The sequence below is a fragment of the Stegostoma tigrinum genome, chromosome 25, assembly GCF_030684315.1.
Source record: "Stegostoma tigrinum isolate sSteTig4 chromosome 25, sSteTig4.hap1, whole genome shotgun sequence".
In the NCBI taxonomy this organism is placed as follows: Eukaryota; Metazoa; Chordata; class Chondrichthyes; order Orectolobiformes; family Stegostomatidae; genus Stegostoma; species Stegostoma tigrinum.
Window position 1 is genome coordinate 50,032,360 of NC_081378.1, and position 13,165 is coordinate 50,045,524.

The 13,165-nt window shown below is 47.3% G+C and overlaps 1 protein-coding gene across 4 annotated transcripts in view; it reads right to left on the bottom strand.

Moving 5' to 3' along the window:
• tmcc3 (transmembrane and coiled-coil domain family 3) overlaps positions 1 to 13,165 on the bottom strand; it is a 125,782-nt gene that overhangs the window by 21,313 nt on the left and 91,304 nt on the right. The window contains exon 1 of one of the 4 annotated variants that reach the window (XM_048554530.2): positions 213 to 409. The exons of the other annotated variants lie outside the window; for them this stretch is intronic. The gene's annotated coding sequence lies outside the window, so the exon portion shown is untranslated. Of the gene's footprint in view, positions 1 to 212; positions 410 to 13,165 lie in introns of those variants that run through there. 4 annotated transcript variants of the gene reach the window in all.

The window sequence follows — 13,165 nt, forward strand, 5'->3', positions numbered from 1 at the left end:
CAAATATACAAAACCTGCGTTGAAGAAAAGCCAGTGCAGAAGCCCTGTCCTCATTGTCCCTCTCTCTGATCGGTGTTATGTGTACATTCCTGCAGTGGGCGAGGGAATTGCCGAGTTAACTATTCGAGTTAAGCAGGACATCAGTTTTTGTTTTAAACATGCAAATAGCTCCTTGTCGCTAAATATTCTGACTTTTGCCAAGGCTTCTTTACCTTAGTTCCAAGCAGCTGGTCTTAAAATGTTCCTTTGTACATCTGCAGGTTTCTGCCCTCATCCTACGCGAATGTGCTCCCGGTCTTCGTGAGTGCTGGAAAACTTGCAGAACCAGTCCCTGTTATTTCCAGCTATGAAAGTGACATCCAGTACCTGCCCAGGTGCTTCATAAGAAAACCGGGAGCAGATTTACGCCGCCATGGACTGGAGTCTGCCGGAAGCCAAACCAAACCTCAGACCATGTACTCCTGAGCCACCAGCAATGCACAGAGCCTTTCCGGGGTTTCGTGTTTCCCCGCCCGCCTCTCCAAACCCTTCACATTTGTTTGGAATGGTCCCGGGAACAAAACGCTTCAGCATTAGGGACAGATTGGAGGAGTTGGGATTGTTTTCCTTGGGGAGAGACAGCTAAAGTGCAGATTTGATAGAGGTTTTCAAAATCAGGAGTGTTTTGGACTGACAACCTTTCACTGAGTGAGTAATTGGGGACTGGAATGCAGTGCTGGCAGGTTCAATCAAGGAGTTCAAGGGAATGATTTTTAAAATACAAACAATGGGGCAAAGACAAAAGAATGGCAGTAAATCATGATAATGGGAACTGCAGATGCTGGAGAATCCAAGATAACAAAGTGTGGAGCTGGATGAACACAGCAGGCCAAGCAGCATCTCAGGAGCACAAAAGCTGATGTAGGGCCTAGACCCTTCATCAAACCTTTTCTGGTGAAGGGTCTAGGCCCGAAACGTCAGCTTTTGTGCTCCTGAGATGCTGCTTGGCCTGCTGTGTTCATCCAGCTCCACACTTCGTTATCTTGCAGTAAATCATGATGTTCATTTGGAGAGCAATTGAGGATCTGATAGGCTGAACGGTCTCTCTCTCTGCACAGTGACAGTTCAGTAATTCAGTAACGTCCCTAGGATCTCTCATGATGTCCACTTTCATCTTGCCAAAATGCCAGCTGTGTCTCAGTGGGGACCTCTCCTCAAACAGAAAATCTTTGGGGTTAGGTCCCAGCCAGGGACTTATACTTTGCATGATCTATAGGCTGACATTCTAGTTCAGTAGTGAGGCAATCTTTTAAGGAAAGAAATTAAAATAAGTGCCATCCCGCGCCCACCCCTGCCCTTCTCAGATTATGTAAAAAAAGGAAGTTTCACAGAGCGACTGAACAGTTTAGCAGAAAATGAGGCAATTTGGCCGTTTCCAATGGCTCTCCCATGCTTTTCCCATAACCCTGCACATTCAAAGAGCAACAGGAGAGCTTTCCACACGGTCCTGATCATTTTGTATCTCTCAGCAACACCGCAAAAACGGATTATTTATACATTCTATTAGTGGAATCATGTTGCGTGCAATCGATTGTCATATTTCCTGAAATAACTTCTTTTTATTTGTTCATAGAATGTGGGCATCACCAGCTGGACCAATGTTTATTGTCCATGATGAGGTGGTAGTGAGCTGCCATGTTAAACCACTGCACTCCATGTGTTGTAGATGCATGTAGAGACTAGTTGGGCCATTTATTAGGCAACCATGTAGCTGTAGACTTGAAGTCACATGTAGCCCCAGACCGAGTAAGTTAGATGTTTTTCCCTAAAGAACACTGGTGAACTAGATGGGATTAGAATAGTTAGACAGGTATCGTTGACTGGGCACTGATGCTGTGGACCTAAGGGTCTTTTTCTGTGCAGTAAATCTCTATGACTAATTAATGACAAGATAAACTATTTTTTGTGATGTTGACTGGGGGCCTGAACACCAGGATAACCCATAATGTCTTCTTCACAATCTTGGGATCTTTTATATCCAGTCAAACAGGCGCCTTAGTTTAACAACACATCCGAAAGACTAAACTAAACAGCACAGCACCATCCCGAAATGTGTCACAGCTGTGCATAGCACCCACTACGTCACAACTATCTTTAAGGTAAAAGTGCAGTAAACAGAGAGGTGATGGTAATAGATCGAAGAAGGACAAAAAACGCAAATTGTAATACACGATCAGAGAGAAATTGACCTTTGTAGAAACAGAATAACACAAAAAATCACAAGGAGACAGAAATAAGAAACTTCAGATATGAGGGTATGATTGTATGAGAGATTAGGAATGTCACTAAAAAGATAGATATAAGACATCGTGGAGTAACCGAGGAGGAAAAAAAGATTTCATTTACTAAAATATGGCATAAGATCACAATCAGAAAATGGGAGCAGATAAATAACGGAGAGGAAATGCAGAAAAGAGAGACATTTGGAATGCACATAGATGAGACTAGATTACCTACAGGCCCTTCGGCCCAACAAGTCCACACCGCCCCTTGAAGCATTCCACCCCGACGCATCCCCTGAGAGCCCACACACCCCTGAACACTACAGGCAATTTAGCATGGCCAATCCACCTAGCCTGCACATCTTTGGACCAGGAGAGGAAACCCACGCAGACACAGGGAGAATGTGCAAACTCCACACAGACAGTTGCCTGAGGCTGGAATCAAACCCAGGTCCCTGCTGCTGTGAGGCTGCAGTGCTTACCACTGAGCCACCATCCTGCCCCAATGTATGCTATTGCTACATAGGTTTTCAAAATCAGGAGTGCTTTGGACTGAACAAACTGTCCCTGTTCGTAGGGGAAGGGGACACAGATTTGAAGTGATTTGCGAAAGAAGCAAATGTAGCAATGGCATATCAAATCAATGCATACACAGGAGCGGACAGTCAGTACTTCTGTTACCAAAGTGCACTGACCTTTGGCTCTACTATTACCCATTGCTCCTTCTGTTCTTCCCAACATCCCCAAATGTATAAAACAGATGACACATGCACATGAACTACATTGCTTCCACCATCAGAACAAATCTACTTCCCAGTTCTGAATACTGGGATAATGCCTAGAGGGGTACATGCATCTGAATTGAATTGAATTGAATTAGCTTCATTATCACAGGGGTGGGTGTAGACCTTTAGGAATGGTTACAGACTGCCCAGGACAGGCTTCCAATGGGTGGTCTACACTAAGGCTCAATGAGGAGTCCTGTGGGACCCACAGAGGGGTTCTCTGGGGTTAGGGTTATGTCGAACCCTGCCATTGGTGAGGGAGCCACTGATGGTGTCTGAGGGGTGAGTAAGTGAGTGACTGGGGAAGGGTGCTTGAGAGACTGAGCCAGCCACCTACCCCCTCCTCAAATTCTGTCCACAAAACAACAAACCATCGCCCCCCTCCTCTACCTTGCCGTCATATGCTGAAGCCATCTCAGAGTACACCCCACCAGAGGTGAACCAAAGTCAATGTTAAATAGAAAAGCACAAGGTTTCACTCTGCTTGAGTGCCTGCTCCCCTCCCTTGAGAACTAGCCTTATTCTCTCCCTGCCTTTGTAAGGGATCACATTCTTTTTCATTTTTATACTGTCTAACTGAAATTCCAGGAGAATTTATCAGCTTTGAAAAATCAAGTGGTGCACATTTTTAGCCGCGCAAATTAAGGTTTGTTTTGAAGCAGCAAAGGGCTACTTTAACTCAGTATGGCACCAAGAGACATTGAGTTAAGGGAAAGACTGCTTGATCAGTGCCTTTGGATTGGTTGAGCTGCAAGTTGTACTAAGCAGTGAGGTCAGGCAGCCAGACCAACTCCCTATCTCTGAGTGAATAGACAGGCAAAACAAGAAAGCTTAAAAGAAAGATTTCTAATGATGAAAATATCCAGATTCACTGGATTTGCTGCTGAGGTGAAGAACAACCCTCACACTACAGACAGCAGCATGTCATCACTGTTAGAATCAAAAGAAATTGGGAAAGATAATTTAACCCAGCCTTGTGATCTGAACGTTTGATCTTCAGGAGATAGTCAGAACTGCAGACGCTGGTGTCAGAGATTACACAGTGTGGAGTTGGAGGGACCCAGCAGGCCAGGCAGCATCAGTGGAGCAGGAAAGCTGACATTTCTGGTCAGGACCCTTCTTCAGAAATGGGGAGGGAAGGGAGCCTCAACATTCCTGCTCCTCTGAAGCTGCCCGGCCTGCTGGGTCCCTCCAGCTCCATACTGTGTAATCTCTTATTTTTGATCTTCAGGATTGTGTTCTATGTCTGTGTTATTTTTCTACCCATAATATCTGTATCAAGCTAATTGTCCTGTTTGTGAATAAGTGTGTATGTATTTACGGATTTACAAAGGATACAGTTTCACTTGCATGATGGTGGCATAGTAATTCTTTCTTATTGCTGCTATCCATTAAGGAGTGCATTAAGGAATGTCTGTTACATTGGATGGAATTATTTTCTGCTAATGATGAAGCCTGGTGTGAATTGTTTTTGTCTTGAGTGGCACTCACTCAGGAAGATTGCTCACCTTGGTGATCTCATTAGGATTTTATACATTTTGGGAAGGCTTGTGGGAGCAGCGGGCATCATTGTGAATGCATTCTTCCCAGTCAAGTTGTGACACTCTGCTCCACTCTATGGGATGGGGTCAGTTAGCTGGATGGCTGCTTTTTTATGCAGGCTGATGCCAACAATGTGGGTTCAATTCCCGCACTGGCTGGCGACAACGTGAGGAACTCTCCAGCTCAACCTGTGCCCTCAGCTGAAATGGCGGTGATCTCCAGGTTAAATGAAAAAAAATGTGTAGAATGAACTTTCTGAGAAAGTGGTGGATGCAGGCACAATTGCAACATTCACAAGATAGTACATGAATAGGAAAGGTTTGGAAGGATTTGGGCCAGGAGCAGGTAGATGGGATTGGATCAGAGTGGGACTGTTTGGCACGAACTGGTTGGACCCAACGGCCTGTTTCCATGCTGTATGACTACAATGACTTCACTTTTTTTCTGGTATTTATCTATTTATTTATCGATCAATACATCTGTTCATTTAAATAGATTATCTACTTATTGTATTGGAATTGTTTGTTTACTGAAATGCTTTTCACTGCTGTGACAAACGTTATCTTTTTAAAATTTACCCATCAGAGAAAAATTAAAATGTGGTTAAAGTGAAACTGACTGAGATGGTTAGGAAATTTTAGGAAAGTACCACGAGACCACTTCAAATGCACTTCCCTAGTTGTATCATTTGCCATCACCTGCAAATTCCCGTCTAAGCTATTCACCAACTGACTCCGAGTTATAAACGCCTTTCCTATTACTGGGTCAAAACCCTAGACCTCTCTTCTAAACAGCTTTGTGAATCTACCTACAACACATGGACTGCAACGGTTTGAGGAGGCATCTCACCACCGCCACCACCTTCTCCAAGGCAATCAATATTGGCTCAGCCAGCAACACCCATGAATAAATAAGGAAAGAAAGTCTGACATGCAAGACTGAAGTTGTGAACTGGACGGGGACAGAACACAATAGGCCAAAGAAAGATGATACTGATCTCAATGGTTTGTGGACGATGGAAGTCTGGGGTCAATGCAGATGTAAATAGTGAGTTACAAATGGTCATGGTCCTTCCAAATTAGCCCAAGATCATGGCAGAATACAGAGATTGATGGACAGTATTAAAAATATTAGCCCAAAGCAGCCAAACTTTGAGTTGATGTGTGAGTGATAATGGGAACTGCAGATGCTGGAGAATCCAAGATAATAAAGTGTGAAGCTGGATGAACACAGCAGGCCAAGCAGCATCTCAGGAGCACAAAAGCTGACGTTTCGGGCCTAGACCCTTCATCAGAGAGGGGGATGGGGAGAGGGAACTGGAATAAATAGGGAGAGAGGGGGAGGCAGACCGAAGATGGAGAGAAAAAAAGATAGGTGGAGAGTAGAGTATAGGTGGGGAGGTAGGGAGGGGATAGGTCAGTCCAGGGAAGACGGACAGGTTGAGGAGGTGGGATGAGGTTAGTAGGTAGGAGATGGAGGTGCGGCTTGGGGTGGGAGGAAGGGATGGGTGAGAGGAAGAACAGGTTAGGGTGGCAGAGACAGGCTGGTCTGGTTTTGGGATGCAGTGGGTGGGGGGGAAGAGCTGGGCTGGTTGTGTGGTGCAGTGGGGGGAGGAGACGAACTGGGCTGGTTTTGGGATGCGGTGGGGGAAGGGGAGATTTTGAAGTTGGTGAAGTCCACATTGATACCATTGGGCTGCAGGGTTCCCAAGCGGAATATGAGTTGCTGTTCCTGCAACCTTCGGGTGGCATCATTGTGGCACTGCAGGAGGCCCATGATGGACATGTCATCTAAAGAATGGAAGGGGGAGTTGAAATGGTTCGCAATTGGGAGGTGCAGTTGTTTGTTGCGAACCGAGTGGATTTGTTCTGCAAAGCAGTCCCCAAGCCTCCGCTTGATTTCCCCAATGTAGAGGAAGCCACACCGGGTGCAATGGATATAGTATACCACATTGGCAGATGTGCAGGTGAACCTCTGCTTAATACGGAAAGTCATCTTGGGTCCTGGGATAGGGGTGAGGGAGGAGGTGTGGGGCAAGTGTAGCACTTCCTGCGGTGGCAGGGGAAGGTGCCAGGTGTGGTGGGGTTGGAGGGCAGTGTGGAGCGAACAAGGGAATCATGGAGAGAGTGGTCTCTCCGGAAAGCAGACAAGGGTGGGGATGGAAAAATGTCTTGGGTGGTGGGGTCAGATTGTAGATGGCGGAAGTGTCGGAGGATGATGCGTTGTATCCAGAGGTTGGTGTGGTGGTGTGTGAGAACGAGGGGGATCCTCTTCGGGCAGTTGTTGCGGGGGCGGGGTGTGAGGGATGCGGGAACTGCGGGAGACGCGGTCAAGGGCGTTCTCGACCCCTGTCGGGGGAAAGTTGCGGTCCTTGAAGAACTTGGACATCTGGGATGTGCGGGAGTGGAATGCCTCATCGTGGGAGCAGATGCGGCGGAGGCAGAGGAATTGGGAATAGGGGATGGAATTTTTGCAGGAGGGTGGGTGGGAGGAGGTGTGTTCTAGGTAGCTGTGGGAGTCGGTGGGCTTGAAATGGACATCAGTTACAAGCTGGTTGCCTGAGATGGAGACTGTGAGGTCCGGGAAGGTGAGGGATGTGCTGGAGATGGCCCAGGTGAACTGAAGGTTGAGGTGGAAGGTGTTGGCGAAGTGGATGAACTGTTCGAGCTCCTCTGGGGAGCAAGAGGCGGCACCAATACAGTCATCAATGTAACGGAGGAAGAGGTGGGGTTTGGGACCTGTGTAGATGCAGAAGAGGGACTGTTCCACGTAACCTACAAAGAGACAGGCATAGCTGGGGCCCATGCGGGTGCCCATGGCCACCCTCTTTGTCTGTAGGAAGTGGTAGGAATCGAAAGAGAAGTTGTTGAGGGTGAGGACAAGTTTGGCTCGGCGGATGAGGGTGTCAGTGGAGGGGGACTGGTCGGGCCTGCGGGACAGGAAGAAGCGGAGGGCCTTGAGGCCATCTGCATGCGGAATACAGGTGTATAGGGACTGGACGTCCATGGTGAAAATGAGGTGTTGGAGGCCAGAGAATTGGAAGTTCTGGAGGAGGTGGAGGGCGTGGGTGGTGTCATGGACGTAGGTAGGGAGTTCCTGGACCAAAGGGGAGAAAATGGAGTCCAGATAGGTGGAGCTGAGTTCGGTGGGGCAGGAACAGGCTGAGACAATGGGTCGACCAGGGCAGGCAGGTTTGTGGATTTTGGGAAGGAGATAGAAACGGGCCGTGCGGGGTTGGGGAACAATGAGGTTGGAGGCTGTGGGTGGGAGGTCCCCTGAGGTGATGAGGTCATGAATGGTGTTGGAGATAATGGTTTGGTGCTCGGGGGTGGGGTCATGATCAAGGGGGCGGTAGGAGGAGGTGTCGGAGAGTTGGCGTTTGGCCTCGGCGATGTAGAGGTCCAGAACCCTCTCCCCATCCCCCTCTCCGATGAAGGGTCTAGGCCCAAAACGTCAGCTCTTGTGCTCCTGAGATGCTGCTTGGCCTGCTGTGTTCATCCAGCTTCACTCTTTATAAACTTTGAGTTTATTCCCATTTGCAATAATTTGACACTGTGCCTGTCACACTCTCACACTGTTTGTACTCACTGTGTAACAAAACCTGTACTCACCATGTAACAGACTCTTGCTGCCTGTACTCGCTGTGTAACAGGCTCTCCCAGTCTGTAATCACTAGGTAACCGGCTTTCACCATCTATACTCACTGTGTAACAGGCTCTCGCTGCCTGCACTGACTGTGTAACAGGCTGTCACACACTGTCAGTGCACTGTGTTCCTGCTGTCAAACTGAACGTGAATTGCAAAGTGCAGATCCGAATTTGTGAAATGTCAAAGATCTGTGCTACATTGTGGAGCACTTCAGCCAAGGAGCTCTTGACAGTATAATTTCCTCAATTTCAACTATAGAACAAATCATTTTCCAAATGGTATCACCACTACATTTGGTGAACATTGCCTGCTGTCTCCTCTATTGCACTTCAACCTCTTACACATAACTGTGCAATATCTGCAATAACTGCAAAAGGTCTGATTTGTCACTTTGTACAAACACTTTACAGACATCTGTGCTCCCTGTGCTTGAAAATACGAATGAAACAATTTGCATTTATGTAGCATCTTTCATGACCTGGTAATATCCAAACAGCATTGGAGTGCAGTCACTGTTGTAATGTGGAAAACCTAACAGCTAACTTGGGATCACAATCCCCACACAGAATTGAGATAAAGATCAGAGAATGTGTTTTAGAGACATTGGTGAAAGGGTAAATGTTGACCAGGGAGAATTGGAATTGTGAGGGGGAATCATTGATGTTCCCCTGAGAGAGAAGCGGTCTCACCTGAAGGACCTGAGATCTGACCATGCAGCACACCTTCAATAGTGCACTGCATCATCAGCCCAGAGATTGTGCTGAGATGTACAGAGGGGATCTGCATGTACCTCTGACCCTGAAACACCAGTGCTACCACTCACTCACAGGCAACACCTTCATTTCAATGCATTACCCTTTTGCTGAAAATTGCGGGGGTGTGGAGAATAGGTGCTTGAAAGCCCAAGATTTCAGGAAATTTTCGGAAAAGTATTTTTCGGTTATTTTCATGCAAAGGGTACAAAACAAACTCTGCAGGACCCTCGACATCACCGGAGCATTTCCTACCACTGTGCGGGATCCTTGGGCGGCATGGTGGCTCAGTGGTTAGCACCGCAGCCTCCCTGCACCAGGGACCCAGGTTCAATTCCACCCTCAGGCAACTGTCTGTGTGGAGTTTGCACATTCTCCCCTTGTCTGCGTGGGTTTCCTCCGGGTGACCCAGTTTCCTCCCACAGTCCAAAGATGTGCAGGTTAGGTGGATTGGCCATGCTAAATTACCCGTAGTGTTCAGGGGTGTGTGGGTTGCAGGGGGATGGGTCTGGGTGGGATGCTCCAGGGGGTGGTGTGGACTTGTTGGGCCACAGGGCCTGTTTCCACGCTGTAGGTAAGGTAATCTAGTCTAATTTTATCAACGGTAAATCTCTATTGCATGGAATTGTCATTGGCCCAAGCCCAGTCTGACTCACGTGTGGTTCACATGCTATTGGTGTTGGAATCAGGAGGGAAGTGGTGCCAGATCAGACAGAATTAGTCACTGTTTTCATTGGAAGCAGCTCTAGAAGTATCAGTAAATATATTTTGTGGTGTGAAACCAGGCGGGGCTGTTTGTGAGCACATACCACCTTTTGATTAATTCATTCGCTGCTCACAAGCTACAACACAGCCCCAGGCTAGACAGACACACACACACACACACACACACACACACACACACACACACACACACACACACAGAGTAGGAGCAAATTACTGCAGATGCTGAATCACATACACTCACACTCACACTCACACACACACAGACACATACACACACACAGACACGCGCACACACTGACATGCACACACACACAGAGACACACACACACTGACACACACACAAATACACAGAGACACACAGACACACACACACACACACACAGGTATACACACACACACACACACACCCCAACACACACACACACACACAGACACACACACACACACACACACACACACAGATGCATCCTCACACAGAGACATGCACAGACGGACAAGACAGCGGTGATTGAAACTACTTCTGTGGAATGTTGAGGAGCCAGCTGGCAGGGAATTTACGCCTCACGGGTACAAGACCTGATACATTTCAATCGAGTGGGACAGGAATCACTGACAACCTGTGTATGATTCTCATCAATAGTGCTGTTTATGAAGCCAGAGACTTTTCCCCAAGGCAGGATCGACTGCCATGAGGGGTCATAGATTTAAGGTGTTAGGAGGAAGGTATAGAGGAGACGTCAGAGGGAGGCTCTTCACCCAGAGAGTTGTGAGCGTTTGGAATAGTTTGCCAGTGATAGTTGTGGAAGCGGAGTCATTAGTGACATTTAAGGGACTGCTGGACATGCACATGGACAGCAGTGAATTGAGGGGAATGTAGGTTAGGTTATTTTATTTTTGGATTAGGATTATTCCACGGCACAACATCGTGGGCCGAAGGGCCTGTACTGTGCTGTACTTTTCTATGTTCTATGTTCTAAGCAGGGGAGCATTTGTGGCTTTAGATCTCACTCATTCACCAGCTGCAGAAGATGTTCAATTTGACTTGTATTGTTGTGAACCAGTCTTCATTGAAGGAATGTCATCACTAGGAAGTCAGGAGGATTCCACTGATCTTACATTCCTCTTCAAGAAGAGGTTAATGTAAGCAGGAAAGAGCTGCACCAAGGATGAAGGTGGCCAGCCATAAGAGGACACTGCTGTCCCAGAAAAGACCGGCAGAGAATGATGATCAGAAAGGAAGATGGAAAGATCTCGCACCTCATGTTACTCTGTGATGACAGTGTAGCCCTGATGCTTTCACTGAGCAAGGTTTACATCAAAGAGAGAAAGAATCTTATAGGGGTTTGAGGAATGCGTGTGTGGCAGAAGTGGGCAACAAGTTGGTAAGGCCCATCTCCACGTTGAGATCATCTCCTGCCATCTTTTATGTTTCCGACGAGTGGCACTGGTCAGTGGGCATGTTGCTAGTTGATGGGGGTTGATGCTTGTGAGATGCCTTGTTTACACCCCACTCCCATTTGACCAAACTCACCAAACAAGCTGGATATCAGGGAAACCCGACAGGAAAACCAGAGCAGGTACCTGCCAGATTCCCAACATGTTCCATCCAGTTTCATCTTGGACACTGAGCAGTACATGAACCGAGAATGATGCATGGGCACCGGGCATCTTTTATGAACACAGACACACACACACACACACACACACACACACACATACACACACACACACATTCACAGACACTCACACACACACACACACACACACTCACACACACACACAGACACTCACACTCACACACACACACACACACACACTGATGCACTCATACATACACATACACAGACACACACACACTCACACACACACACACACACTGATGCACTCATACATACACTCACACACACACACTGATGCACTCATACATACACACACACATACACACTAACACACACACACACACACACACACACACACACACACACACAGCATCGTTGGCCACTGTCACACCGTCCACACCTTGCCTTGCCACAAAGGCTGCCCTCACTGCTATTCTCCAGGGTGCTTCCACGCTGTCAAACGAGGTGTTGGAGCCATGTATTCTTAACATTTAAGAAGCATCTGGATGAGCACTAAAACTGCCAGGGCACACTAGACAATGGAGCAAGTGCAGGTCAATGGGTGGTATTTATTGGTTGGCATGGAGATGGTGGGATGAAGGGCTTCAGGACAGTGGCCAATGTCAACTGTACAAGATGGAGCTGATTCATTTCACCTTCTGATGACGAAGTCAGAGCTAAAGCCTGGACAGTTGGATCCAGAAACATAGCTATGTTCCCCCAAAGGGGCAGGGTACCACAGACCATGACAGAGACTGGGCTGTATCACACCCTGGAGCATTCTGGTGTAGCGGGTGCATTTGAGGGTTCAGGTATCTTGATAAAGCAGGTTACTGGAGGATCAAGAGCTACCCACTGTAACCAAGGCCCATGACACCATTTAACAACCCCCTGACTGATGCAGCATATCATGATGAAGCATACCAGGAACTGGCCTTGTGGGTCTAGTAAAGTCTGGACAGTGTATACCCTATCATCCTGGCTGTTATGCTCTGCACAATTGGAGCAGATAACAAGGCAATGTGAATGATGTGAGCGATGCTGAGGAGAGCTGAGGGAACAGGACCATTTGTCTCAGGAGGAGGATGAGGAAACCATGGAGATACACACCCCAAACAAATATCCACCAAGTGGCAGGTTGTTGTGTGGGAAGATAGCTTGGTGAGAAGAGGTGGAAATCAGATATGAGAGACGCTGTGGTGGAGGAGTGGGCAATTAATGTGGTAACTCTGGTACAAAATGGCAAGAAAACTCACAGCAAAAAAAAACTCCTCACAATTTGGACTTAGCTAGAAAAAGATTCAGCCCAAAGGTGCAAATTGTCCAGTTCATTCTGAAGGCACCGGTGACATGTGACAACAGCAATCCGAGGTGACAACTCCTCTCAGTGAAAAGCACTGAAGGTAGAATTCCTTCCCATTGTCAAGTTTTGGTCTCCTTATCCAAGGAAGGATGTTTGTGCTGTTTCACCAGACTCATTCCTGGGATGGCAGGACTCACTTATGAGGAGAGATTGAATTGGTTCGGATTATATTTACTGGAATTCAGAAGCATGAGGAGGAATCTCGTCCAAACGAGCAAAATATCTAATAGGACTAGAGAAAGTAAATGCAAGAAGCATGTTCCCAATGGCAGGGGGAGCCCAGAACAAGGGGTTCACAGTCTGAGGATATGGGAAAACCCATTGTGGAGACATTTCTTCACCCAGAGAGTGTTGAGCCTGTGGAATTCTCTGCCAAAGAAAGCCGTTGAGGCCAAACATTTTTATGAATACAAGAAGAAGTAAGATACAGCATCTGGGGTGAAAAGGATCAAAGAATTTAGGGGGAAAG